The 27,953-nt window shown below is 31.6% G+C and overlaps 2 protein-coding genes across 2 annotated transcripts in view; one reads left to right on the top strand and one right to left on the bottom strand.

The window, feature by feature from the left end:
- LOC109085971 (protein phosphatase methylesterase 1-like) overlaps window positions 1–27,953 on the bottom strand; it is a 576,397-nt gene that overhangs the window by 341,990 nt on the left and 206,454 nt on the right. The window lies entirely within an intron of this gene.
- The window catches only part of rnf150b (ring finger protein 150b), a 581,444-nt gene that overhangs the window by 354,246 nt on the left and 199,245 nt on the right, over window positions 1–27,953 (top strand). The window lies entirely within an intron of this gene.

Here is a 27,953-nt window from a genome sequence, read left to right as displayed (position 1 = left end):
ACAGAGCTACTGAATGATCAGACACACATCACACATGCTTGACAGCTCCACTGCTGTTGTTTTTCAGGGTGAAAAGGGATCGCCAGGGAAGAATGGACCTCCGGGATTCATCGTAAGCAACTCTGTACACTTGCAAATTGATTCAAATTTTAAAATGTAGATAAAATTGTCCCCAGAAGTTAGAAGAGCTTGACAAAATCTTCACTTGGGACGTCTTCATATGGAAAAACTATTCACACTTAAAATGATGTGCATTTTTATGGTTTGCACTAATCAAAAAGTCATCTTTATATAAAAACAATCGTCATATTTGATATGTCCTCAGTTAGATGAGCTAGATAAACGTGTGTTTCTGCAGACTGGACAGTAAAACACATAGACACACGAGGACATACTGTTGTTATTATTAACCAGAAATAAAGCTAATAAAAATATTTTTTGGTAGCTGAAATTAAGTTGAAAGAAAATCTAAATGTGTAATGGAAAAACTTTAAAAAATTAGAAATGTTGCCTTGGCAACTAACTGAAATGAAATAAGTTTAATTTGAAATACTACAATTACTAAAACTAAATCAGTGAGCTTCAGTTGAACTCTTTGAGGTGTGTTTGTGTTTGTTTGTAGGGTAAAGCTGGAGCTCCAGGGAAGAGAGGAGCAGCAGGAGCGCCTGTAAGTCTCATACTAACAATCTTTATTTCAAACTCAAAAGTACCAAAATAATGGTATTAAAATAGAACAATATGTTGCCAAAAATATTTTTGTTTAAATAAATTGTATTTATTCTAATACTCAAAAGTATAGAAATAATCATTTTAAAATATAGTGTTACCAAAAATGCTATTATTTTTGTTTAAATAAATATTATTATTTTCTTTTAATACTCTGATGTATCAAAATAATCATATTAAAATATAGTGTTGCTAAAAATTAAAAAAAAAAAAAAACATAATAAAATAAAAAGTATTAAAATAATTGTATTAAACTGTTGCCAAAAATAATTTTCTTTTAATACTAAAAAGTATTAAAATAATTGTATTAAACTGTTGCCAAAAATAATATTATTTAAATATTTATTGTTGTTTTCCTTTAATACTCACAAATATTAATATATTGATATTAAAATAGTAAAATTAGTATGTTGCAAAAATGCTATTTTTTATTATATTTGTTTAAATAAATACCATTATTTTATTTTATATTCAGTTATTTTAACAATCTGACTTAAATAGTAAAATTATGTTTTCAAAAATACTTTTATTTTTTAATAAATGCTATTTTTTTTTTTGTTTTAATGTTAAGGAACCAGAATTGTAAAGTGACGTCTCCTTGTGATTCCATCCCTATTTATCACATATTTAGCAGGATGTTGAGATGTCTCTGGTCTAGCGTCTGTGTTTTTCCTGTAATAAAGCGCGAGTGTGTTTGCTGTGTGAGGTGTGTGTCTGTTCACACACGCCTGTTTAAGCCTGAGGGGTTTTAATGCTCTCGAGCTCACAGCATCCTCTAGTGGCTGAAGGTGAATGTGAAGTTTTGGCATCTGTGCTGTTTGGTGTTTCAAAGATGATTTATGATGTTTAAACCGCAGGCTTCCTGTGAACAGATAATCTCTGCTTTAATGCTGCAGATGTGTGATGACGTGATCCAGCGATACACCTCACTGATGATAGTGAATAATAGTGAATCAGAGCACTATATGCAAATACTGTCAGCCATGATTGATGAATGCTGAAAGACTGTTAGCGGCACATTCAACAGCAAAATATATAGTGTTCAAATGTCAAGCAGTCTGTAAGATTTTTTAGTGTTTCTAAAAGAAGTTCCTTCTGCTTACCAAAGCTGCATTTATTTGATTAAAAGTACAGTCAAATTAAAAAATTGTGAAAAATTATTAAAATTCAAAATAGCTGTATTCTATTTAATGTATTGTGAAATGTAATTTACTCCTGTGATCAAACATGATTTTTCAGCATCATTACTCCAGTCTTCAGGGATCCGTCAGAAATCATATGCTGGTATCGTGTTATATTGGATTTAAAAAATAAATAAAATAAAATCAACGCAAAATATGTTGGCAAAAAAAAATTGTATTTTTACTTAAATAAATACTATACATTCTTTTAATACTCAAAGGTATTAAAATAATAAAATAAAATATTGTTGTTGAAATCAATCCTATGATTCATATTAAAATGGTCAAAATGTTGCCAAAATATGTTTGTTTGTTTAAATAAATGCTGTTATTTTAATAATCAAAACTATTTTAAAATAATTATATTAAAATAGTAAAATATGTTGCCAAAAATGATTTTTCTTTTGTTTAAATAAATACTATTCATTTATTTTTATACTCAAAAATATTAAAATAATGACATTAAAGTAGTTAAATGTGTTGCCAATATTTTCTTGTTTAAAATACTATTTCTAATACTCAAAGACATTAAAATAATTGTAACACAATACTAAAATATGTTGCCAAAAATACTATGATTTATATTTAAATAAATACTATTTTTTATTCTCAAAGGTAATAAAACAGTTGTACTAAAATAGTAAAATATGTTGCCAAAATATCTATCTTTTAAATAAATACTATTATTTTATTTTAATATTAAAAAAATATAAAATAGTAAAATGTGTTGCCAAAAATATTACTTTTGTTTAAATAAACTATTATATTTTAATATTCAAAAGAATTAAAATAATCGTATTCAAATGGTAAAATATGTTGCCAAAAGTACTCAGTTTGCCATCTCTTGCCTACATAGTCAGCTGTCTTCTAAGGCAACATCTTAACTGTCATGAAACCTTGTAAGTGACTGATCTGGAAACTCACAATCTAATACAGTGTGTTCATCATCATCTTTAAAACTAGCCAATTATAAACCCTGAGTGGATTTATCGGGACTTTATTTTCTTGAATATGAAGCATGTGAAGGGAAGGTATAGTTGAGACATATGGAAGCGTTTATGGCTGTTATTAATGCATCTTTGTGTAAGTTATATTTACTGCTGGAAAATGAAGTGCACTTATGACTTTTGATGAAGGGGTGATAAAAATCGTCTGTTGCGGTTGTTAAAGTGGCATCAGCGCTTTAGATGAAAATAAGAGCAGAGCGTCAAGCATCTCTGTTGTGAGATTTCACTGAGAAATGCTCTGATAACACAGGTGCCAGCGGTTCCTGTTTCTCAGCGTATCAGCGCCTGATAAAGACGGAAAGAAAAACAGATGAAAATAAGAGCAGAAAGGCTGTGGGTCCCTGCTGGCTTACATTTCCATCATAGAAACAAACTCAAACTCAGACGTTTCCATTCTGTAAAGCAGCTATGTTTTACAACTAAATCAGATGTGTAAAATATGTCTTTAACAAAGCACCCGTGATTTATGTGTGTATTTGAACAATAGCTTGAGACGTTTGAGCACCTGTGTTTTTATTTCTGTGCTTGTATTTACAGTAGGTTTCATGTATAAATCAGTTTTGTATCGGATGTTTGTCCTAAAATTCCTTTGAGGAAATAAAAACACTCAAATGGGTCACTAGTTGACATGTATAAGTTTAGCGCTGTAAAGTGAATGTGTAAAGCATCTCAGATTATTTCATGAGAAATTTGAGTATGAGACATAAGGATCTCTGGAACTCTAGAGGAGTTTTATATATATAATATTATCTTTTATAAATTTTAATATTTGGAATTAGATTTAATTTTTGTATTTTTTCCCTTTCATTTTAATTTTAGTTACTTTTTTGTCATTTTGTTGAGTGTTTTTGTAATTGTTATTAGTTGTAGTTTTTTTTTAATAGTTTTTATTCATTTTTAATTCATTTTTTATTTTTTTAGTACATCAAGTTAAAAGAAAATGAGAAATGTTGATTTGGCAACTAACTGAAAAAACAAGTGTTTATTTTCTTTTATTTAGATTTTATTTCAGTTAACGCTTATTTTAATTGCAAGTAACTAAATTAACTGGGTTTTTCTCAGGAGAAACCTCTGAGACACAGGAGACATTTGCAATATATTTATTCTCATTGCCATCTAAGAAAATCAATGACTTTATTAAATATCTAATTTGTGATGTTTCTGTTCTATGGGACATTTTTTAAAAAACTGAATAATGTGTAATCTGACTCCATGAAGTCTAAACATGTATTTTAATCACATATAATTGGTGTGTGTGTGTGTGTGTGTGTGTGTGTGTGTGTGTGTGTGTGTGTGTGTGTGTGTGTGTGTGTGTGTTTTGCAGGGTAAATCAGGTCCTCCCGGCAGCACAGGTGAAAAAGGTCCTCCAGGTGAACCTGTGAGTATTACCACACAAAATACAATGTTCTTACATAGAAAATGTATTAAAAATCCATATTACACATTTATAACATCAAAAACAGCACAAATATCATCATTATTTTAGTATTATTGTTTTTATACTATTATAGCATCTGTGTGCATATATATATATATATATATATATATGTATATATTAGTTTAAGATATATATTATATATATATATATATATATATATATAATATAAAAATTATTACTTTTAAAGATTTACATAGCTTTAATGTTTTTCAGTTTTAGTTTAAAGATTTACATAGCTTTAATGTTTTTCAGTTTTAGTTAAACTTATAGCTGTATTTTATTTTAGATTTTTTTTTACTCATGTTAAGTTTTAGTAGTTTTGTTGAGCATGTTTGTATTTTTATAAGTTTTAAATATTTCTATATATAGCTTTAATTTTATTTCATTAATTTTAGTCATTTTAATACTTAAACTTCTAATTTTCTATTTTTTTCATCTGATGTTTATATTTCATTTTATTTCAGCTTTATTTCAATTAACAAAAATTACAACCTGATTAAGTAAACTGCATGTATTGAAGTAAAACAAAGTTTTGGACTACAATAAAGTGGCATGGTTGAGTGTAGGTTGTATATAAACAGGCAAAAATAAAGATCTGAAAGTGCATCAGCTGAAGGATTTGAACACGTGTTCATAAGGCTAGCAATGTGCTAAACCTTCAGAAATGTGTGGTATATAGTCTCCGCACGCATGCGTGACGTGACTCGTTGATGCATCTTTCTTGTGTAACACATGTAAGTCATGATGTGAAGACCTCCGAGGGTTTGTGAGACGTTTCGCTGATCCTCGTGGTATTTCCTGCGTTGAGCGCCAGTGTTTTGTGTCATTACATCTAAACATGTAATCAGCCGTTCTGTCAGCAGATGAAAGATGTTTAACAGCGTCTCTGGAACGGGTTCGTGTTTCCAGTCTTTGATCCCGTGTGCATCTGAATGTCCTCATGTTAATACACATATAATCATGCATCAACATATGGACATTCACTTTTATGCTGTTCACATGTGCATTAAAGGTGCATGTAATCTGAAATTCACCTCTAGTTTGGCGTAATCATAAGATCCCTTCACATCCAGCGCCAAGGGCGATTCATGTAAATATAATTTAGAATATCAAAACAAGACTGTTTATGAGAAAACTGTTTGTTTTAGGTGGAATTGTACATGATTTCATATTTATATCATATTTATTTGATTATTTAAAGGGCTCCAGAGGCCCTCCAGGGGACCTGGGACCAGATGGGGAGCAAGGTCACGAGGTACTTCCTGAAAGAAACTGAATTTTCGTGTGTAATGGATTTCTTCTGTGCTCAATTATGCAATAAAATGCTAATTAAATGAGAGATAATTCTTTACAGTGCTGAGTTACGTAATACTGTTGAATTCAATATAGATTACAGGCACACTAAGGAGTGTAAAAACACACATGGCACTGCAGAACCGTTAATAATTGCACATTTTAATCATTTAGTAAACAAATAAAGTTGCATGTTATTTAATTTGGCTTTATTTCTGTGTTTCAGATCTGGTATATGAGTATGTCCGTGTTATTTTGACTTCTTGTTGTCGTCCGCTTGTGTTTCCCCCTCTTTTGTGCATGCACAGGGACCTCCAGGACCTGAAGGAGAGCAGGGACCTGTGGGTGAACCTGGGATCAAGGTGATGCTAAACTCTTAACCCTATAAAGCCTGACATGAAATAATAATCAGAAATGAAAATTGAAATGGAACAGATGATTTAAACTTTGGATTAAATTATTAACAGAAAGTTTGCATGTGTGTTTTTTGTTGAGTATCATATTTGATGCATCATGCTTTTACGACACATATAGTCTGATAGAGTAAGAATATAAAGAGAAAAACAGCTCAATTTTATTCAGAGACTCAAACAGAGCAAGAATGCAATTTGGTGCAGATGTTGATATTTATATAATTCTGATGCTTGTAATGTAAATCAGTGAGATCTTTATAACAGTTCAGCAGATACTGACATAAAATGATATAATTAACATTCGTCACTCTGTATCTCCAATAATATAACAAATTAAAGAAATAAACGCTCCTCAGAAGATGTGAGATGTTCTGGAGGCTTGTGAAGATCCTCCACTGAGGAACAGTGAAAGTAAAGCTTCTGGAAACAAACGCTCCTCAAAAGATCCTCATCCTGAATTGAAAAGGAGACGTTAAGCAGAATATCCAAGCTGCCGTTTGCAATTAAATACAATGGAAATGGATGATTTATACTAACAAGCTCCAGTAATAACAGTATTAAAGGGAGAACTGTTGGCATTGGCAACTGTGTCTTTCTGTCTTTTTCCAGGGTGAAATGGGGCCTGTCGGAGAAGAGGGTGAACTGGGCCAACCGGGCATCAGAGTGAGTGAATCAACCTCATTCCTGCTCCAAAATGTCCAAGTGGACGTGATCCATCACTGTATTTTCATTGCTTTAACTCATGTGAGCCAAACAGTGTCAATAATCTGAAGGACCCTCAGGCTCATGCACACTGAACGTCTTTGTCTCTGGTTCAGTTATTCAAGCAATGCTCTGTGTTTGTTATTGGATATTATGACATCAGGAGCAGCGTCCTACCCGAGTGAATCTCAAAAATTGCTTTTTTTCCGGCTCATGTTTCACCCTAAATAAATCATAAATTTCATTCTCATAACTGCATTGTGGGAAAAAATAAATGTTATTCAGACTGTAAAATATTTATTCATAATCTTGCTAATACTGCAATCAGATATGTTGATTTGCTTATACAAATAAAAATGGCTGTTATGGTTAATAGGAAAAACCAATAAGCACATTTCTGCAGCAGTTTCAGCTGGTGTGTGGAATGAATCCCATGATGCTTTTCTGCATTTAAACCCTGGCCTAACATGTTACTGTTTGTTTTAGGGTCCTCCAGGACCATCTGGAGAGGACGGGCATCAAGGGAAGGATGGACCAAAGGTGAGACTCCAGATGAAATTCTCTACTTGCATTTACATTTAGGTTGATGCATTTATCCAAAACGAGTTGCTCTGCATTTATACATATTATTATGCATTTCCTGCAAATCAAACTCATGACCCTGCTGTTGCTAGCACAATGCTTTTATCATTTGGGCTACAGGGACACTTTTACGCTCGAACCTTTTTACCCGTAATACAATAAAATGATAAAAGGGATTTTAAGGTTTATTATTTTTGCATTTTATACCATTTTTAATTTTATTTTTGCATTTTATTTTCGATTTGATCTATTTTAGAGAATGATGAGAAATGCATAATGTCTTGTTGCCCAAACCTGTCACCTTGAAAACCATTTTCTGGCAAGTTTGATCAATATACTTGTAAAAAGTGATTTATTAAATTTATATAAATAACTACATAAAACAAAGTTTATTGGAGTAAATTTTACAAGAAGATACTTCTTTCAACTTCAAAATTTCTTGTGAAATTTATTAGCAATTTCAGAATCTAAATTGTTCAAATTGATGTAAATCTTTAAATTGTTTTTCATTATATTCTGCATCAACAGTAAACATATTGTGTAAAAAACAATTTGTTTATTCACAAATATTTACATTTGCTGTGAATTTTTTCTTTAGTTGGCCCAGTATGCACTTGGGTACACATTATCAACATTGTATTATGTTGATTCCCAAAACCATTGTACCGAAACCCACACATTTTTGAATAAATGAATGAATAAATAAAAAAAAATAAATAAATTTATTTAATTTAATTTAACATACAGCCAAGTATGGTGACCCATACAAATAAAAAAAGTGATAAGTAAGTGACGTGACATACAGCCAAGTATGGTGACCCATACTCAGAATTCGTGCTCTGTATTTAACCCATCCAAAGTGCACACACACAGCAGTGAACACACACACCGTGAACACACAACCGGAGCAGTGGGTATCATTTATGCTGCGGCGCCCGGTGAGCAGTTGGCGGTTCGGTGCCTTGCTCAAGGGCGCCTCAGTCGTGATATTGCCGGCCCGAGACTCGAACACACAACCTTAGGGTTAGGAGTCAAACTCTCTAACCACTAGGCCACGACTTTCCCCACAGTCGTGGCCAAAAATCATTTAAGGTTTGTTTTTATTCTGTTATTACTTCTTAGGGTGAGCCAGGTGACCGTGGACCAATGGGGGAAGCCGGAGAAAGGGGTGAGATTGGTGACTCTGGCCCACTAGGACCTCCTGGAAATCCTGGGGAAAAAGGCTTCCCGGTAAGTGATGAAAGAGTGACAGAGTGAATCTAATGCAATGCATTTGTGCCATTTAGTTGTGTGTAATGGACAAAATCTCTCCAAACAGCTCTTTAGATAATGCAGGTGTATTTTGTCTGAAATTTGTATTGACAATGTGAAGTGAAAGCATTCGTTTCTTTATCAGGGACCCGAGGGCAAACAAGGTCTGCCCGGCAACCGTGGACGTCCAGGAAAGAAGGTAACCAAAATTTGTGAATAAAAAAAAAATGATGGCAACTAAATTTAATTAAGTTCCATTAAAACAATATATGGGACCATTTCATTTTAATAGCACAAGGGTGGAAACAATACTTCAGACACAATCAGCAGTATTGTGTCAGAAATAAAAACGGACCTAGATTAGAGCCCTGCGGTACTCTTCTTCGCCTTGGCTTGTTTGGGACATATTCTGCTCTGTATTTTCACAGTACAGTCACATTTTTCTCGTAATTTTCGCTTGTAAACTATTTGAACCAGTCCTGCCCTTTGATTTTCCATCTTCCTTTTTGGTAGGGTGAAAAAGGGTTGCCGGGTCACTTGGGAGAGATGGGCTCACCTGGCGAAATCGGACAGACAGGGGAGAGAGGACTCAAAGGTGCTCGTGGAACCAGAGGACCCGCAGTTAGTGTGCTTTCTCTTTTAACATATCCCTTGACTCTTTCTAATGTTGAGAAATGGCTGTGCAAATCCTAAAGACAATTAAGCAGTAACTTCACTATCACCATCACAAAGCGACTGTAATAGCAGTGCCAAACGAAACAGTCCAAATTAGAGAAATGGATGCACTGAATTTGTTAACAAGTGGAAATTCGGACCTATTCTGAAGCTTGAACCCACAACCTCAACATTATTATAGCTGCTACATATGATTGCACCACTAGGGGAGCCCTAGATAGTCATGTATTATGTGAATAATTGTCGCTTTTTTGCCACACAACTACAGTACAAATGTGTGATTGGTTCAGACATGTTGGTGGATAGTTTTGTTAGTAAAAGTAATTAGGTATTTAAAAAATTAACTATTATTTCTGTGTGAGCTGACAAGAGCGTGATAATTTCCTAACATGCTGAGAACGAATTTTACCCTCAAATTCACTGCTTTTACTGGCTCAGTTAAGGCGTGTGTAAACATTAGAAGGATTTGGAATTGAACCAAAGCTTTTTGATGGGATTTATACTAATGCCATTAGTGATACTAGGGACTAATCCGCTTTTCTTGTACAATGCAGTTCAGCGCCTGCTGATTTGGTAGTTTTATGCCGGGTTTTATAAGCAGAGAAAAAATCTGGGATTTTTTTGTTTTTGTCCCTGCTTTTCCCTCAGGATTTAACGGCATCAATAAAATGTAAAAACAAGTGTAGTTAGGGAAACTTAGCGTCCTTTTTTCATGAGCAAATGCTTTCCCAAGAAGCCATAATGGGATGAGCAGCAGGAGTCATTTTTTAAGACGCCATCCAAAAATGTGTTTTTCACCACAGGAAACTCAGGTTATTTTTAGAAGGTTATTTGTTGAGGTACGACGAGTACACTACAGAACACAAGCTAACTTACATGTGTGTCTGTGTGTGTTTTATTCATTACATTTCAGGGTAGACCAGGAGTTATGGGACCTCAGGGAGAGCCGGGACTTCAAGGTTACACAGTGAGTTTCATGCATTCAAATATATGCACTTATGAATGACTACAAAATCACACTCACATTTGCAGAAAGTTTTGGGAGTGAACCCCTCAGTTATTGTTTTTGTGTATGTTTGGAATACAGGAGTCTTTCACAATTTTTTTTTTGCGAACGAAGACCAACCAGACATGTTTATCAATTCATTTTCTCAAAATATTTTCTAAATATCTGCCGATTATTCAACCCAGCTGGTCTATAGCTATTCACAAAATAATATTATATTGGATTAGACGAGGAAATGATCAATTTCTTTTTATCTTTCTTCTCTATTTTCTGTAACCATAGGGTCACACTGGCAAGCCAGGTCCAGCAGGCCCCCCGGGACCAAAGGGAGAAAAGGTTATACAACGTATTTTGATCTTTAAATGATAATATCAGTCTAAATGTCATACATGTGTTAAATTATTATGCAACATATGCAAATATGTGAAAAAAGGAGTGAAAGAATAGTGTTAGATTCTGAGTTTGACTGAATATGTGTGTTTTTTCAGGGTTATCCAGGAGAAGACAGTAAAACGGAAGGACCACCCGGGCCCTTAGGTGAACCAGTAGGTCTTAATTTCCTTTTAACTTCCTGTTTTTGTCCAACACCTTGACTAAAATCACTAAATAAAGAGGTGGTGATATTTACATCACTTAATTGAAGAAGTAAGACAACATATCAATGTTTGTGTGCATATAGGGCTCTCCAGGAGAGAAAGGTGAACGTGGGGAACCAGGAGATGATGGATATCAGGTTAGTCTCCCTGTAACGAGGAATTTCATGCTTTGTAAAAACCATTCCTCTTCAGTAACTAGCTTAACTACCACTCAGAACACTTCATAAACTGCTTAGCAACACCCTAGCAACCACACAGCAACATGATCAGAAACTGCATAGCATCACCCTAGCAACCACAGCAACATGATAAAAAAAACTCAGAACACCCCAGAAATTGTATAGCAACATACTAACAACCACAAAGCAACATGATAAAATTCACTTAGAACACTTTAGAAACTGCATAGCGACACCCCAGCAACCACAAAGCAACATGATAAAACCACTCAAGCACCTTGGAAACTGCATAGCAACACCCTAGCAACTCCACAGCAACATTATCAGAAACTGCATAGCAACACCCTAGCAACCTCTCAGCAACATGATAAAAACACTCAAGAACCTTGGAAACTGCATAGCAATCCCCTAGCAACTCCACAGCAACATGATCAGAAACTTTATAGTAGGGCTGCATGATAAATCGCATGCGTTTATCATCAGCATCTCGTCATTAAAGCCGGTTCTGCGATTAGTAGTAAATCTCCAGCACGTGCTTTCAGATGGAGTGGCATTTACTACACAGAGCCATAATTCACTGACAAGCTACGCAAGCTTTCATTATCGAATGCGATACATCACTGATAATGAACGCGATGTTGCGTAGCATGTCAGTGATCTACGGCTCTGTGTAGTAAATGCCACTCCAATAGACAAACAGACAATCCTCTTACAACTTCATACTCCGCTAGTAGTCTTTCATTTTTTAAGATGTTTTCCTTACGGTTAATCTAGATTGAACTGGTCTGGATCCTGCAGCGCTGCAGGCCTGTTTTCATCACAAACAGTCGACATTCATATTCATATTTGTTATGTCAACGCTGCAGTAATATGTGCGTCTGTGTGTGTTTTAGGGTCACACAGGGGTCGCAGGCGCCCGTGGAGCGATTGGTCAGCAGGGATCTCCTGTAAGTGTGATGTGTGACCAACACTGCTGCTCTGATCCAAAACTGCTGCTGTCGAACTACATAGACAGCAACCAGTGCATCATTCAAATAGTGCACTGGAAATTCAGCTGACAACAGACTTCAACCTTAGCATGTTGTATGTGTTTGATGCATGTAGAAGTTGCACCCTATGATGCCTTAAAAATGCTGTCTAGGTAGGGGCTCACAAGGATTTGGAGCAGAGCTTTTTGTTGCATAACTTTCCTAATTAAGTTACCGGAAAATTTGATGTACCTAAGCCAATCTTTGCAGTTTTTTCTCTGGTTAATTTTGGACTCTGGCCACATGTCTCTGTGCCAGAGGAATGTCACACTGAAGTGTCTACTTGCATAATGAAATTAAAACACAATGTTTTAATTTTCCCCCCAACCCCAGGGATCTCCTGGGCTTCCTGGTGAAGCAGGACCCAAGGGCGAGAAGGGAGTTCAGGTTTGTGTGTTATAAGTGTATTAGCATACTATTTCTGCAATAGGTAATACATGTACATTACATTTAGTCATTTAGCAGACGCTTGTTTGACAAATGAGGACAATGGAAGCAATCAAAATCCACAAGCGAGCAATGATATGCAAGTGCTTTAACAAGTCTCAGTTAGCTTAACGCAGTACACATAGCAAGTTTATTTTTTAATACTGTGTGCAGTTTGTGATTTTTCTGTATTTTTCTGGATGAGCTGATACAGGTTTATTATAGTTACAACTAAAATTAAACCATAAAAATGTTTTTTTAGTAATTTCTTTTTTGTTATTTTTATTTTTATTTTTTTGCTTTTATACAGTATATCACTGTATTGCTCTTATTATTTTTTATTTCAGTTTTACTTATTTTAGTATATCATATTACACTAAATTAAAAATGAAAAAAAAAGTTCGAGGGCTTTTTTAAATATCAAATTTTATGTGTATTTTATTTTGAATTGTTTCTTTTATTTTCAGTGAATACAAAATATTTTTTATGGTTTTAGTTTTATTTAACTGTAATAATCCTGGTATGATGTTGTTTTTCTTTAGTTTTCAGTGTTTGTAATATCAACTGGAATTGACTCGTTATTTTAGCAATATGCCAGAAGTAAACACATCTTTACTCTTAAATTGCGCTAAAATGCAAAATAGCACTATATATTTTCAGCATGCAAATTTAAGCATGCAATGTAGTGAGTTTGTGACAAAAACATAGCATTTTGAAATTTGAAATCTTTTCATACTGCATATTGTTTCACATAGTTAAAAAAAAATGTATAAAGCAATTAAATTCAGTAAGCATTTTATAAATCTAAAATGGCAAAAGTTTAGTGTCAGACTGGAGTAAACAAATAGTTTTATTTAAAAACAACAGAAGTCAATGTAGTAGGGCTTTTTTTTCTTTCTACAAGTTTTCTTAATGTTATCTTTCCATTGTTTTAATATAAGTGTTAGTGTAACATTATCATATCATGCATATTTTAACTTTTTTCTTATTAAAAGAAGAAACCAATCCAATGCATATTTGACATTTGAGGCTTAATATTATAGAAAAGCAATAAAGGTTTTCAGTTTGAGTGTTTTCAGCTTGTTTATTTTCATCTAAAACTATGGCATGCGGTTGTTTCAAACACTGGTATAAACATCATTCAATGTAAAATGTGATAATCAATAATTGCAATTACAATTTCAAGGGAATAATCAATATTATATACTACTCTGTAGTATAAAAACAAGTTGCTTGTTTGTTTCATTTTGCAAATCCATACTGAAAAGCTCCTGTAAACAGTCAGTGATCCACATTCAGCGTCACAAATATCCCATTCAGATATCAGCCAATGAACGGCATTCAAAACCTGAGCAGAACAGAATCGCAGTGCGTTTGGCCACCTAGCGTGACTTTAGTCAGTCGTGTCGGCCTTTCCTCTGTTATCCAGAGCATTAAAGGAATTGTGTGCTCAGAGACGCTTGAATAACAAGATTAAAGCACTTTCTTTATCACGTCATGCAAAAATCATTCTTTTAATTCACTCCAATCATTCTTAGGTAACAGTATTATATAAGGCTATTGAATAAGTTTATGTGTGTGTTTTTAGGGACTCGCTGGAAAGAAAGGATCCCCAAGTCCCTCAGGAGCTCAATTTACACAACAGTTTAATTTACACAAAATCATAAAATCAACACATACAGAAAAATAATAAAAAACAAAACAAAAAACATAAATTTAAACGGAAAACATGTGAATGTTTTATGTGAATTCAAAGTAAAACTTCCATTATATTTGTATTGCACAGTTTTAACATAATGAAATAAACTTAATGTGATGCATATTTGTCATTTTTTTTAAAAATAATTGTTTTCATTTAAAAAAAAAAATGTATAGCCCGAATGCACTGGAAGTCGCTTTGGATAAAAGCGTCTACTAAATACATAAAAACTTAAAAAAAAAAATAATAATAATTCTATTTTTAAAATATTTTAACATTTTTCATATTGGATGTAATACTTTTTAAAATAAATTTATTTAAATTGCTTAGAATCAGCATAAATCTGTTTGCTGTAAAATAAATAAATGTATGAATTTGTACATTTAAAAAGTATATGAGTTGCTGTGGAACAAGCAATACTCAATTAGTTAAAATGTATGAGATTAAACCAAATTGATGATAAGTATATAAAGTTGGTTATTGTGTGTTTAAAACACATTCAGTTTATTAATACTATTAGGTTTTTTTTAGCATATTTAAGTGGTGTAAAAAATATTATTGCAATTTCCATGTAAAATTGGCTTTGTGTGTCTGTTCACAGGATGTTGTTGTGGTCATGTGACTCTCTCTAAATGTCTTTTAGGGTCTGGTTGGATTGCCGGGGCCAAGAGGGGCGGACGGGTATCCGGGATCCGACGGGCTTCGGTCTTCCTGGTTTACCGGGTCTGCCTGGATCCAAAGGCCGAACAGTGAGTGTGAAATCTTTCCATGAGCTACTAAAACATCATTCTGAGAGTCCATAAAGTTCTGTTCTTTCTGAACCCTATTCTAAAGCATTCCATAAAACCTCATATTCAAACCTCGATTTAAAATGCAATTGTGTTAAAACTTGTGTACCTTGTATTTACACCGAAAAAAAAAAAATTAGGAGAAATTGATAGTAAATTTCACAAATAATTACAAAGCAACAGCAAGTAAGGCGTTGGTATTTAAACTGTACTATTTAAGTATAACTAATATACTATAATATCATTAATAAACAATTATAAATATTTTCAAATATTTTGAATATCATTTTTATTAACCAATTTCATTTTTAGAAATTCAGTTTATATTTTTGAAACACATAATAAATTTTTATACATTTATTTTAGTTTAAGTAATTTTAGTACTTTAACTTAAACTAAATGAAAATGAGAAATGTTTAAGTTTGTTATATTTTATTGTTGTTGTTGTTTTTAAACTAGACATTGCCTTGACAACTAAATTACATAAGTTTAAGTTTGTTATATTTTATTAGTTTTTAATTTTTGTTATTATGTCTATATAGTTTTTTATTTTTCTTTCTTTTTTTGGTATAGGTTTTAGTTTGAGCGCTTCAACTTAAACTTAAATGAAAAATGTTTAAGTTTGTTAGTTTATTCGTTTTTTTTTTAGTTACTCAATTTAAAATAAACATAAAATTATACAATAAAATAAGATAATTATATTCTACTATAATTAAATTATTTTTTATTATAATTTTTTTATGTCTATGTAATTTTTTTTGTACATTTTTTTATTTCAGTTTTAGTAACTTAAATAAATAAAATACCATCAATAAAAATATAAACAAAACATCCTACTTAAAAAAAATATGTTCAAGTTATATATTTTTTTATTTTATTTTAGTTAACTTTTTATTTATTTTTTTTTACAAATAATTACAAAGAATCGGCAAGTAACACTTAATTAAATGTGAAATTTTGAAGTAGAAAGACTGAAATAGTATTTACTGGATAATTAAATCATCTTTGCTTTATTTAAAAGTTAGGAAAATAATTTTTACAGCATATATCTTAGAGCCCTTTTGGTTTTTCACATTATTCTTGTATATTTTTACTGGAGAAAACTCTGATTTTACTGTATTAAATTGAGATTTCTCTGCCCATTGTCTTGTTGAATACCATGCATCATCTCGCTTTCATATTAGCATGTTAAATTTAACCAAAACTGTATTTTTTCCATGTTCTACTTTTCCACATTCTAGTTTCCTGCATATTTCAAATATAAAAATATCTGAACAGAATCAAGGCTTCACAGAATTCTCTAAAATGCAATCCATTTTTCTGAGTGAAACACTGAATATGAGAAAGAAATGATGATATTTCTACAATCTAGAGAAGGAAAGTCATTAGACTTGGATGAACAACTGTGAGGATAAATATTAGTTTCTTCAGAATAACATGTGCTAATGAATGGCTGTTAATCAAACGCTGGAGTAAATCAAGCTGATTTGATGTTGATGTAACATTAGGCTCCTGACGTTCTCTTCACGTGATTGATCTGTATTGGTGGCTGTATTTCTCTACGTCTGATGAATGAACACTGTTATGTAACTCATTTTAGAGCTGTTTGTGGATTTTCTGCTGTGAAGCGTTCTCATATGTTTTGCTGATTCAGCTCTTTGCTCCTATCCGGTATGTAAATGCTGTACGTGACCTCAGAACGATGACTGTTGTTATATAACCAAGAGCCAAATGAGTTTTGCATTCATAACCAGGGCATTTAAAACTATTTTTTTATAACTCATACATTTAAAAAATAATAATTAAAAAAAAAATTAAAGATTCAACAAAAAAAAATTATAGAAAAATAATTAAAAAAATACAAAAAAAAAATTTTTATATATATATATATATGTGTGTGTGTGTGTGTGTGTGTGTATATATATATATATATATATATATATATATAAAATCATATTATATATTAAACTAAATGAAAATGTTGCCTGGGCAACTGACTGAAATAAAATAATTAAAAATTTTGTTTTATATGTTTTTGGGATTTTTTTTTAGAAATATGTCTATTTAGTTTCTTTTATTAATTTTTATTTCACTTTTAGTCATTTTAATACATCAACTTATAAAAATGACAATGATAATTCTTGCCTGGGCAACTAAATGAAAAACAAAAATCATTCTAAATTTTATGTTCATTTTATTTACTTTTTATATGCCAGTTTCTGTTATTAATTTTTATTTCAGTTTTAGTCATTTTAATACTTCAACTTATGAAATGAAAATGATAAATGTTGCCTGGACAACTAATTGAAATCAAGTTTTAAATCATGAACTTTTATTTCAGTTTTATTTTTAGTTTTTTTTTTTTTTTTTTTTTTTTTTTGTACTTGAACTTAAACTAAATGAAAATGATAAATGTTGCCTTGAAAAGTAACTGAAAGCAAATAAGTTTAAATGTTATTAAATTTTGTCGTACTGTCCTTTCATCTGTTAAGGGTGATTACTGAAGGCAGCTCTGCTCACTGCATTTGTTGGCTGCATCTTATAAGCTGTTGTAGAAAGTAAAAATAACTTTCTTGTTTACAACCCTGTTTCAGTCTCTTTCAATATAAAAGTGTTTAAAGCGGACTCTTGTCTCCATCTAATGGCGGAACAATGTCACTAAAATCACCATCACAATCAAACACTGTTTCCCAATGCTAAATGCTATAAATAAATACTGTTATTTATATAAAAAATTATTTATTGAATAATAATATTTAATAAAAAAACAACAACAGCCATCATAAAAGTTGCTAGGCAATTATGTCAAAAATACAAAGGCAGTGCTCTGAAATACAGCATTAAAGTTACATAAAATATAACTTGATGAGATTTTGCCCTCAGCCAAAACTATTAGCTCTGGAACAAATAAGATATTAATATGACCAAAGACTGCCCGATAGAATTACCCAAAGAAATGACATCTCATGTTTAACCACTATAGAGTCATCAGAACCAGCAGCAAATTCCTGAAGATCTGGCTGAGGTGAGGCTGCTCTCTGTGGGGTTCATGAGCGCTGAACAGCCGCTGGAGCTCACATCTCTGAAAACATCGAAGCTAATTTTCAAATAGACGTTATCTTTATTAACAAACAGCATATTTGAAGACTAAACAAGTACATTTTCGCCTAAAAAAAACTCTTAAAACTACATTCGTGACACAAAAACAGTATTATTTTTACATTTTAGACTCGCCGTGAGAAATACGGCAAGCGGAGTATTACAAACGGTGAAGCGGTTGGATTGCTGTTATCACTAGGATATCACATTCCTCTCAGCCAATCAGATTCCAGAACCAGAAAGAAGTGTTATATATGTTGTATATATATTAGTTAACTAAAACTATACACTGTAAAAAATGACTGTGGATTTAACAGTAAAAGACTGTGAAAATGCTACAGTAAAAATCTGTTAAATGTTTCACGGTAAATTACCCTACTATATACAGTGAAAAACTCAATACAACAAAACATACAATAATACAGAAGTATACCGTTTTTGGAAGTGAAAAAGACTGTATAATTTACAGTGAATAACTGTAAATTGACATTCCCAGAATTCCCTGCGGTACATTTCAAATTTTATATTTTGGGTTGAAATAACCATGTTTCTTCTTAGTTTTTTCTTATCACTTTTATATATTAGGTTTGTGTGTTACACCTAATGTTGTTTAATGAATGTCTATTGAATTATTTCAGTTTTCTGAGTCTCACCATGATGGTGTTTAGTGTCTGTGTGAATGACACTGCGCACGTTCTATATACAGTATATTATTATTTAAAAGCTCTTTGTGACGTGCTTCAGTTCATCATGTGACTTTCTATACACCACCTTCATTTGGTGTTTATCAGTGTATTAAAAAGGTACAAAACAGATTTCAGTACTTCAATATATTGCTATATTAACTTTATATAAGTTAATGAAATTATGGCATTTAACTGTAAATTTAAGTTAAAACCGTAAAACCTAAAATGTTTCTACCGTATTTTTACAGTAAAATTCCGGCAACCACAGCCGCCGTTTTTTTACTGTAAATTTTACTGATTTTTTTTTTACAGTGTATGAAATATATTATACAGTATGTAGTTACATATATATAGTTACAATTCATTTGGTTAATAAAAATGTTTTTTAATAGTTTTAGTTTCACTGAGTAGTGTTAACATGGTACTCCAGTGAACTTCAAAGAATCCAGTGTTTTTTTTATAGAGTCTTTCTCACGGTTTCTTTCTGTAAACATCATTCGATTAAAGCCATGTTTTTTCATTCGGTCTGTCTCTGTGTTTGACGTTACACTCATAAGCTCTTACAGACGAACCCCAGAGCCAGCGCTGTTATTCATCAGTTCGTTCTCGTTCCGGCTCTTTGTATGTGTTAGTTCTCCACAATGAAAACCTTGTCTTGGTTTTGGCACATTAAAGCGTCTGACCGACATGCAAAGCCATCGATCAGTTCAGTTTGTGTCTTTTAAGGGCGCATGTCAAATTATAGCTTGGAGCTAACTGACGCTTATGCATGTCTTGTGCAAAATGTTGTTACAGGAATTGTGTTGAGCAATGTTTTAGATTCTACACTCAGCTCTGATTGGCTGCTGCTTTGATTGACGCGTGTGTGCAGGGTCAGCGCGGCGATACTGGTCTGGAAGGGAGGGCGGGACTTCCCGGCCCGCGGGGCGAGCTTGGACTTCCTGGTGTCGTCGGAGAGAGAGGGCCAGCGGGGTCAAAGGTCAAAAACCTCAAATTCTTCCTTTGGTTTCTTAGTATTACTTTGATAATGTATTATATATGACTCCATGTGCAGCACACACAGTATTTACTACAGTATGTAGTACGCATTACTTTGCACCCTTGACCTTTGACCTCTGCAGGGCGAGATGGGTTTACCGGGTGACGGAGGACCGGCGGGTGCTAAAGGCATGGAGGGGGCGGCGGGAGACCAAGGCTTGAAGGGAGAGCAAGGTGCCAAAGGAGAACCAGTGAGTGTCATCATTTATGTATTTACTCAACCTCCCATCAGCCATCATTATCTGAACATCACATCGTTTAGGCCACAATTACTGAATGCTTTTCTGGAGATGTAATTGTAGTATGGTGTATATAGCATGGAAATATCATGGTTGCATGCTAGATTATGTCAGGTTATTATAGTTAACTAAAACTAAAACCATTTTTGTTATTTGAAATAAAATAAACATTAACTGAAATAAAATGTATAAATTCTTTTAATATTTTTTATTTATTTATTAGTGTCCAAGGCAACATTTCTCATTTTCCTTTAAAGTCTAATACAACAAAACCTGAAATAAAAATTAATAAAACCCTTGTAGACATATTAAAATAAATTAATAAATAGAAATAATAATAATTAATAATAAAAAATAGACAAAAAGAACTAAAACTTTAACTAAAATTAAAGTGAAAACTGAAAATATAAAATAAAATCTAATTCAAAATATTAATAAATACTATCATAGTAAATTATAATAATATTAAACTAGCACTATATCACAGTATCATTGTCTCACAATAATGCTTTTTTTAAGCCATGTAAAGTTCAACCAATAATGTGATCATGTTTATGTGCTTTGAGGGAAACTCCAGTGAAAAAAAAAAAAAAAAGTTTCATAAAGTTTCGTAAATAAATGTATAAAATCTTGAAAATAATTTTTTTAAGAGTAAACAACAAAATACTAAAAAATTCTAATTATGAACAAAATATTAAAATATTTTAATAGTGTATATATATAAATATATATATATATATATATATATATCTATATTATATAAATAAAAAAAATAATAATTCATAATATAACATAGAAATATATAATTTTACATTTTTAAATACATATATATATATATATATATATATATATATATATATATATATATATATATATTATATATTTAAAAATGTAAAATTATATATTTTATATGTATATATTATGAATTATATAATTTTTTTATTTGTTAAATATGTATGTTAAAAATATGATGAAGAAATTTAATCAGTTATTTTAATTTGGCTTTAGTCCATTTTAATTTAAAAAATGCGTATGAATGTGGTTTGGATCACACAGGGTTATTATTGTTAACTAAAACTAAAATCAGAAAAAAAAAAAAAAAAAAACATTTTTGTTGCTTGGAACAAAATAGATTTTAACTGCGATAAAAAAAAAAAAACATTTTCATTTAGTTTATCTAAATAAAATTAAATAAAATAATAATAAAACTGAAACTAACTCAAATCAAAGTGAAAACAGAAAATGGAAATATAAAATCTAATTCAGAAAAAAAAAAAAACTATAACTGTATATATCAGTGATACTAAAATAATCAGATTGAACCTGATATCATGTGAATTCTGACTGATGATCATAAATCCAGTTTTTTTTTCCTGGAGTTGGTCTAAATGTCAGCGGGTCTCTTATGTAAGAGATTGAATGATGGTCAGCAGATCGTGGAGTGAACATGAGACAAATGAGCTGCTCCACTTTCTTACGTAACTCAGGAAAACACAATAAAGGCCGAAAGCGAGCTGGAATTCCGAGCGTCCGCAGCGGGAATATCATCTTACAGGCCGTGTATGAATGAATGAACATGTGCGACTGTGGATGTTGATTTTAAAATGATGGGCTCTTGAAGACGAAAGTGAGCCGTAACATCAGTGAAATCATGCCACAAACACAGACAGACAAATGACAGGATCAAAACTGTGAGTACAGGAAGTTGTTGTAGTCTGGATGGTGACCCAGTTTTTGATTTTTCCTGCAGGGTGAGGTGGGAGACGCAGGCATGATGGGACTCCAGGGGTTTTCGGGACCCAAGGTTAGTCTTCATCATTTAACCACATTAAAGCACAGCAGTGGAGATGTGTTCAGACGGGTCACTGACCGGCTTGAGAGGAAACCAGATGACAAGAGTCACTCTAAACACACAACAGATGACGCATTAATCAAGAACTGAACTACAACACTTAATATATTTTATATGCAATTTTACTTTATTCAAATAAATATTAAACATAGTAAAGTTTAATTAAAAATGTATTTTATTTATTTAATGTAGATTATATTTTAGTTTTTAAATTATTTGTTACTTTTTTTTTGATTAGTTTTAAATATTTAATGATTTTTTTCTGTTTCTTCTATCTGTATAAACATAAATATTAAACATTAGCTAAAAATTTACATTTTATTTAAATTATTTAATTAAAGATATTTAATATAATTTACTTAAGTATCTATCTTTTACTTGCATGTATTTATTATTTAAATCACTTCATTAATTTCAATTGTTTAATTGTATCTATCTATCTAGCTATCCACACAAATATTAATTTAAATTAAAAATAAAATGCAATTAAAATTATTTAATATAATTAAAATTATATTTTAATTATTTCAATGATTTATTTATCCATCTATTAAATAAATGTATTTATTATTTAAATTAATTAATTCACTGTAATCTACACACAAATAAATATTAATACATAAATGTATATTAGCTTGTATTGGCTTAAAATGTATTGTTTTCAATTATGTATTTGTTTTTTGTTTTTTATCATAACGAAATGGAAATCATTAATGTACCTATGCGTGAATTGTTGTTTGTTACTTCTATGAGTATTTCTGTTACTAAAATTGCTCCAAAATGTATAATATTCACGTATACCTCATTCCACGAGTTCACAAACTCGAGACACTGTCAAAACAACAAATCGATGTTAAGTGCATCTTTCTCTGTGTTTCAGGGTCCAGACGGAGATCTAGGATTCACTGGTGTTCCTGGACTCAAAGGGCCGGCGGGAGTTCTGGTCAGTCTCGTCTCGTCTCGTCTCGCTTCTAAATAAATGAGCATGTGCATGTCTGTTGTGATCTGAGGTTGTGTGTCTGTGTGTTTCAGGGTTTCTCTGGTCCTGTAGGTCCGGTGGGGATGATCGGTCCGGTCGGGAAGCCTGTAAGTGTTTCCTGTCTGTGTTTATGACTTGCATGTTATTGCTGGACTTACAATCTCGTGCCTGATGACTGTCAGATAAAGGATGTGTTCGATGGTTTCTCAGGGTGCCAGAGGACCTAAAGGAAGCCATGGAGAGATGGTAAGATGTGCTCGTCATTTCACGGCACTTTTTAGTCCGCTGCCAGATCACAAAGCTGTTTATCATCATCATCAGGAGCTTTTCCGCTCCTCTCATGAAATATCCGCTTGTTCTTGTGTAGCGGTTGTGTAACAGTGTCTGTATAAACTACTTGCACTGAACAGAGAGGATAAACAATCTGACATCAGCTCATATGCAGCGATGTGCTGCAGTACCTGCGGTGACCTGTGGAGGCGCCAGCGCTCCGTCACAGCATCCGCTTGCCTGTTTTAATACCACTGAGATACTGTTATAGTTTTGGGAATATTTTTAGTTAGATTTTATTTTACTATTTTCTGTTTTTACTTTAATTGTAGTTCAAATTATGTTGTGTTTTTGTCATTTTTATTAGTTTTTGTTATATATACACTACTGTTCAAAAGCTTGGGATCCATTTTTTAAAGAAGACTCTTCTGCTCATCAAAGCTGCATTTATTTGAACAAAAATACAGAAAATAAACAGTAATCTTGCAAAATGTTATTACAATATAAAATAATGGTTTCTATTTTAATATCCTTTAAAATATAATTTATTTCTGTGATGCAAAGCTGAATTTCCATCATCATTACTCCAGTATAAAGTATCACATGATCTTCAGAAATCATTCTAATATGCTGATTCATTATTAGAATTATCAACAGTTTTGCTGCCAAATATTGTTTTGGAAACTGTGATACTTTTTTCAGGATTCTTTGATGAATACAAAGTTAAAAAGAACTGCATTTATTCAAAATATAAATCTTTTCTAACAATATAAATCTTTGCTATCACTTCTTATCAATTGAACACATCCTTGCAGAATAAAAGTTTTAATTTCATTCAAAAAAAAAAGGAAGAATAAAAATGTACTGACCCCAAACTGTTGAACTGTAGAGTATATTGTTAGAAAGTATTTCTATTTTAAATAAATGCTCTCCTTTTTAACTTTTTATTCATTAAAGAATCCTGAAAAAAGTATCACAGTTTCCACAAAAATATTAATCAGCACAACTGTTTTCAACATTGATAATAATCAGAAATATTTCTTGAGCAGCAAATCATCATATTAGAATGATTTCTGAAGATCATGTGACACTGAAGACTGCAGTAATGATGCTGAAAATTCAGCTGCGCATCACAGAAATAAATTACATTTTTTTGTATATTAAAATATAATTTTTTTATTTTACATTATAATAATATGTCACAATATTACTGTTTTTCCTGTATTTTTGATCAAATAAATGCAGCCTTGATGAGCAGAAGAAACTCCTGTAAAAAACTTCTAATCCTAAACTTTTGACCGGTAGTGTATATATGACGAATTTGCATATATATATATATATAAATCTTTTATTTCAGTTTTAGATATTTTAGTACTTCAAGTTAAACTAAATGAAACGAGAAATCTTGCCTTGGCAGCTGGAGAAGTTCAATGTTTTATTTTATTTTATTTTATTTCAGTTAACTTTTATTTTGTTTCAAGTAATAGATTTTTTAATGGTTTTAGTTTTATTTAATGAGCTCAGATATTCTTTGCTTAAAGGACCAGCGCATACAAAACTAAAAATCTGGTCCTTCACAACTTTATATTGTTTTGAAGCTGTAAATTACAGAAGTCCTAAGAGGCCATGGATTATTAATATTTTTCTTTCTTGTTTTCTCGACATAACAAAAGTTGTTTTTTTTTACAATGAGGATTGTTGGATTTGTTTGTTCTACTGTTGCTATAGTAACAAACGCATGACTGATATTTTTTCCAGAGACAGTACGCTAAACGTTTTGTTTGCGTAATTAACTTGTTTAAACGATTAAAGCAACACCGCGAACACTTCAGAAGGATGCAGAGAACTATTCTAAAATCTTTTAGAGCTGCTTGGATTCAACTCACTTTATTTTCCTTTTATTTGAAATACAAGACGTTAACGCATTTAACATTTATCGATTAATTAAATGTCAGTAATGGAAAATACTGCACAAATTATAGCGAGCAGGAAGAAGGTCCTTATTCTATCCCAAACGCGTACAGTAAAGTGGATATACAGTAGACGACGCCTCATCAGTTATATTCAGTTCTGTACTGCCACCTGTTGCTGCAGTTGTGTACATCTTATGTTAAGTCAAGATCACAAGAAAACAAGAAAGAAAAAATATTAATAATCCATGGCCTCTTAGGACTTAGTAAATATATTTTCTGTTGTGCATATGATGAAACAATGTGGATGATGATTTATACATAACACCATAATCACCATAAAAGACATCCATGCATGATATTTTACATCTGAAATTATATGATAGCTCTGTGTGAGGAAGTAAATTGTGACAGAAATGTCTTTTTTTTTCTTTTTTTGGTAAAATATTTATTTTTGCTTTAAAATTTTGCTTTTAACCCCCAAAAATCCAAATGATTTTGGATAATATCTAATATTAATATTTTAAAATTATATTTTCAATTTTCATTTAAATTTTAGTTCTATTTTTAATCATTTCGTTAAGTGCTTTTGACATTTTTGACGTTTTTAAATATTACTATTTATGTCTTATTTTTAGTTCAGATTTAGGTTTTATTGATTTCCATCTTCAGCTGTTTCAGTTAGTTCCCAAAGCAATATTTATTTTAATCTAATTTTAATCTAATTTTTATATTTTATAAAATTGTATAATTTTTTTTTATTTTATTTAAATTAACTCAAACATTTTTTAATAGTTTTGTTTTATTTACAGAAAAAAAGAAAAAGAAAACTCATTTAATATGACAGTTTAGGCCGCATATTATTTTATCAAGCCATATTGTGATATTACTTGATTTATGGCATTTCTGATTTGGAAATATAACATTTATAAGCGTAAGCATAACATTCCCAAACCAGAAAGTTAATAATCTCATCTCATAATAATCCTCTGATTTTCATCTGAGGTCACAGCAGGACTGAAGCTCTAGATAAACCGTTCGCTTGTAAGTTAAATGTTTAGATAAATGACTTAATGTAAATGTTTGATGATCTCTTTGCACAGGGGCCTCAGGGGCCGCAGGGCAGTCCAGGGCCACAGGTACTGTACACATTATCACACTACAGAATAGTAAAAAATATAATAATCTTTAACATTGATTTTGTATGAATAAGAATGTTTGTTTTTGATTATTAAGGCTTAACCATAGCTTTATAGTTTGGCTACAGACATGCATTAGGGTTAGTTTATCTTATGATAAAATATGAATGTTTATATTCTGTGTTTTTTGACAGGGTCCTCCAGGATTACGCGGCCCATCGGTAAGATCATCTGACTCGCTGCACTCGTTAAACATTTACACGTGTTACTTTGCAATTACTTTCATGCATTTGGCAGAAACTTTTATCTAATGCATCAAGAAGTTGTGTGTCATTTTCCAGGGTTTCTGGAAGGCTCTTTGAGGTTGTTTCTTTGTCGTCTGAGTGTACTCATCTTTTTCTCGTCTCACAGATACGCGTCAGTATGGACGTTCAAGCACAGGAGGTGAAGACTTCTAGACTGCTTTCTGAAAGCTGTGCACTAATGAAGAACAGCTACAAAATGTAAAACGCTTTGATTTTGTTCTTGCTGACATGTTTTGTCTGCTCTCAGAGTTACCAGAACACGGACGTGTCTCTGTCGGAGCAGAGCGCTGAGGTCTTCAGGACGCTGCAGTATCTGAGCAGTGTCATGGACAGCATGAAGACGCCGCTGGGAACCAGAGAAAACCCGGCCCGCTTCTGCAGAGACCTGACTGAATACACACAAACAACGACCGACTGTTTGAACCAACCACCATCCATCTCACTCAAACCAATCCTTTTCCTTTTCCACTGAAATAATAAACTCACTTCTTTTAGTAGTTGATAGAGGTTTTTTTTTTTTTTTATAGTTTAGTTATATTATATATATTAGTATAGTATAAATATATATAATATATAGTATATATTATATTTATATATATTAGTATATATATATGAAAAAAAAAAACAAAAAAATTATATAAATACAACAAACAAATAGAAAAAATAAAATAAAAATAACAAAAATAAAATAAGCAACTAGCTTAAAAAAAATAACTAGTTTAAATAAGTTTTTTTTTATATTTTATTATTTTATTTCAGTTAAAGTTTATTTTTCAAGTCAGAAAAATGTTTGTTGTTGTTGTTTTGTTTTTGTTTTTTTTTGTATGGATTTAGTTTTAATTATTGATAATAACCCTCGAAGGCACCTTGTTGTACAATACAATATATATCTCCAATATATTCTAAAATATTTACAGGAATTAGCCGTAATTATGACAAAGCGGCTTGTTTTCAAACTTTTTTCATTAAGAGAATCTGGGCTCATTGATTATATTCAGTTAATTAACTAAGATTAAGATTGGAAATATATGTCCTACCATAAAAATAGTTATTAAGCGGGTGAAAATAAAATATATATTTTATATTGTTATCTGTTGTATATATATATATAGCTTTTATATTAGATTATATATAATATATATATAACTATACTATAATATATATTTAGAATTTATTTACTAATTAAAACAATTTTAGGTTTTTATAATATATATATCACCAAGGCTGTGCTTGTTATCAAAAATATAGTAAAAATATATATAAAAAAAATTTACTAATTAAAACAGCTGTTTTCTATGTGAATGTGTATTAAAATATAATTTATTTCTGTGATGTGCAGCTGTATTTTCAGCATCATTACTGCAGTCTTCAGTGTCACATGATCTTCAGAAATCATTCTAATATGATGATCTGCTGCTCAAGAAACATTTCTGATTATTATCAATG

This window comes from Cyprinus carpio, chromosome A23 (genome assembly GCF_018340385.1).
Source record: "Cyprinus carpio isolate SPL01 chromosome A23, ASM1834038v1, whole genome shotgun sequence".
NCBI lineage: Eukaryota > Metazoa > Chordata > Actinopteri > Cypriniformes > Cyprinidae > Cyprinus > Cyprinus carpio.
The sequence above is the reverse complement of the archived record's forward strand: the minus strand, read 5'-3'. Positions and strand labels throughout refer to the sequence as shown.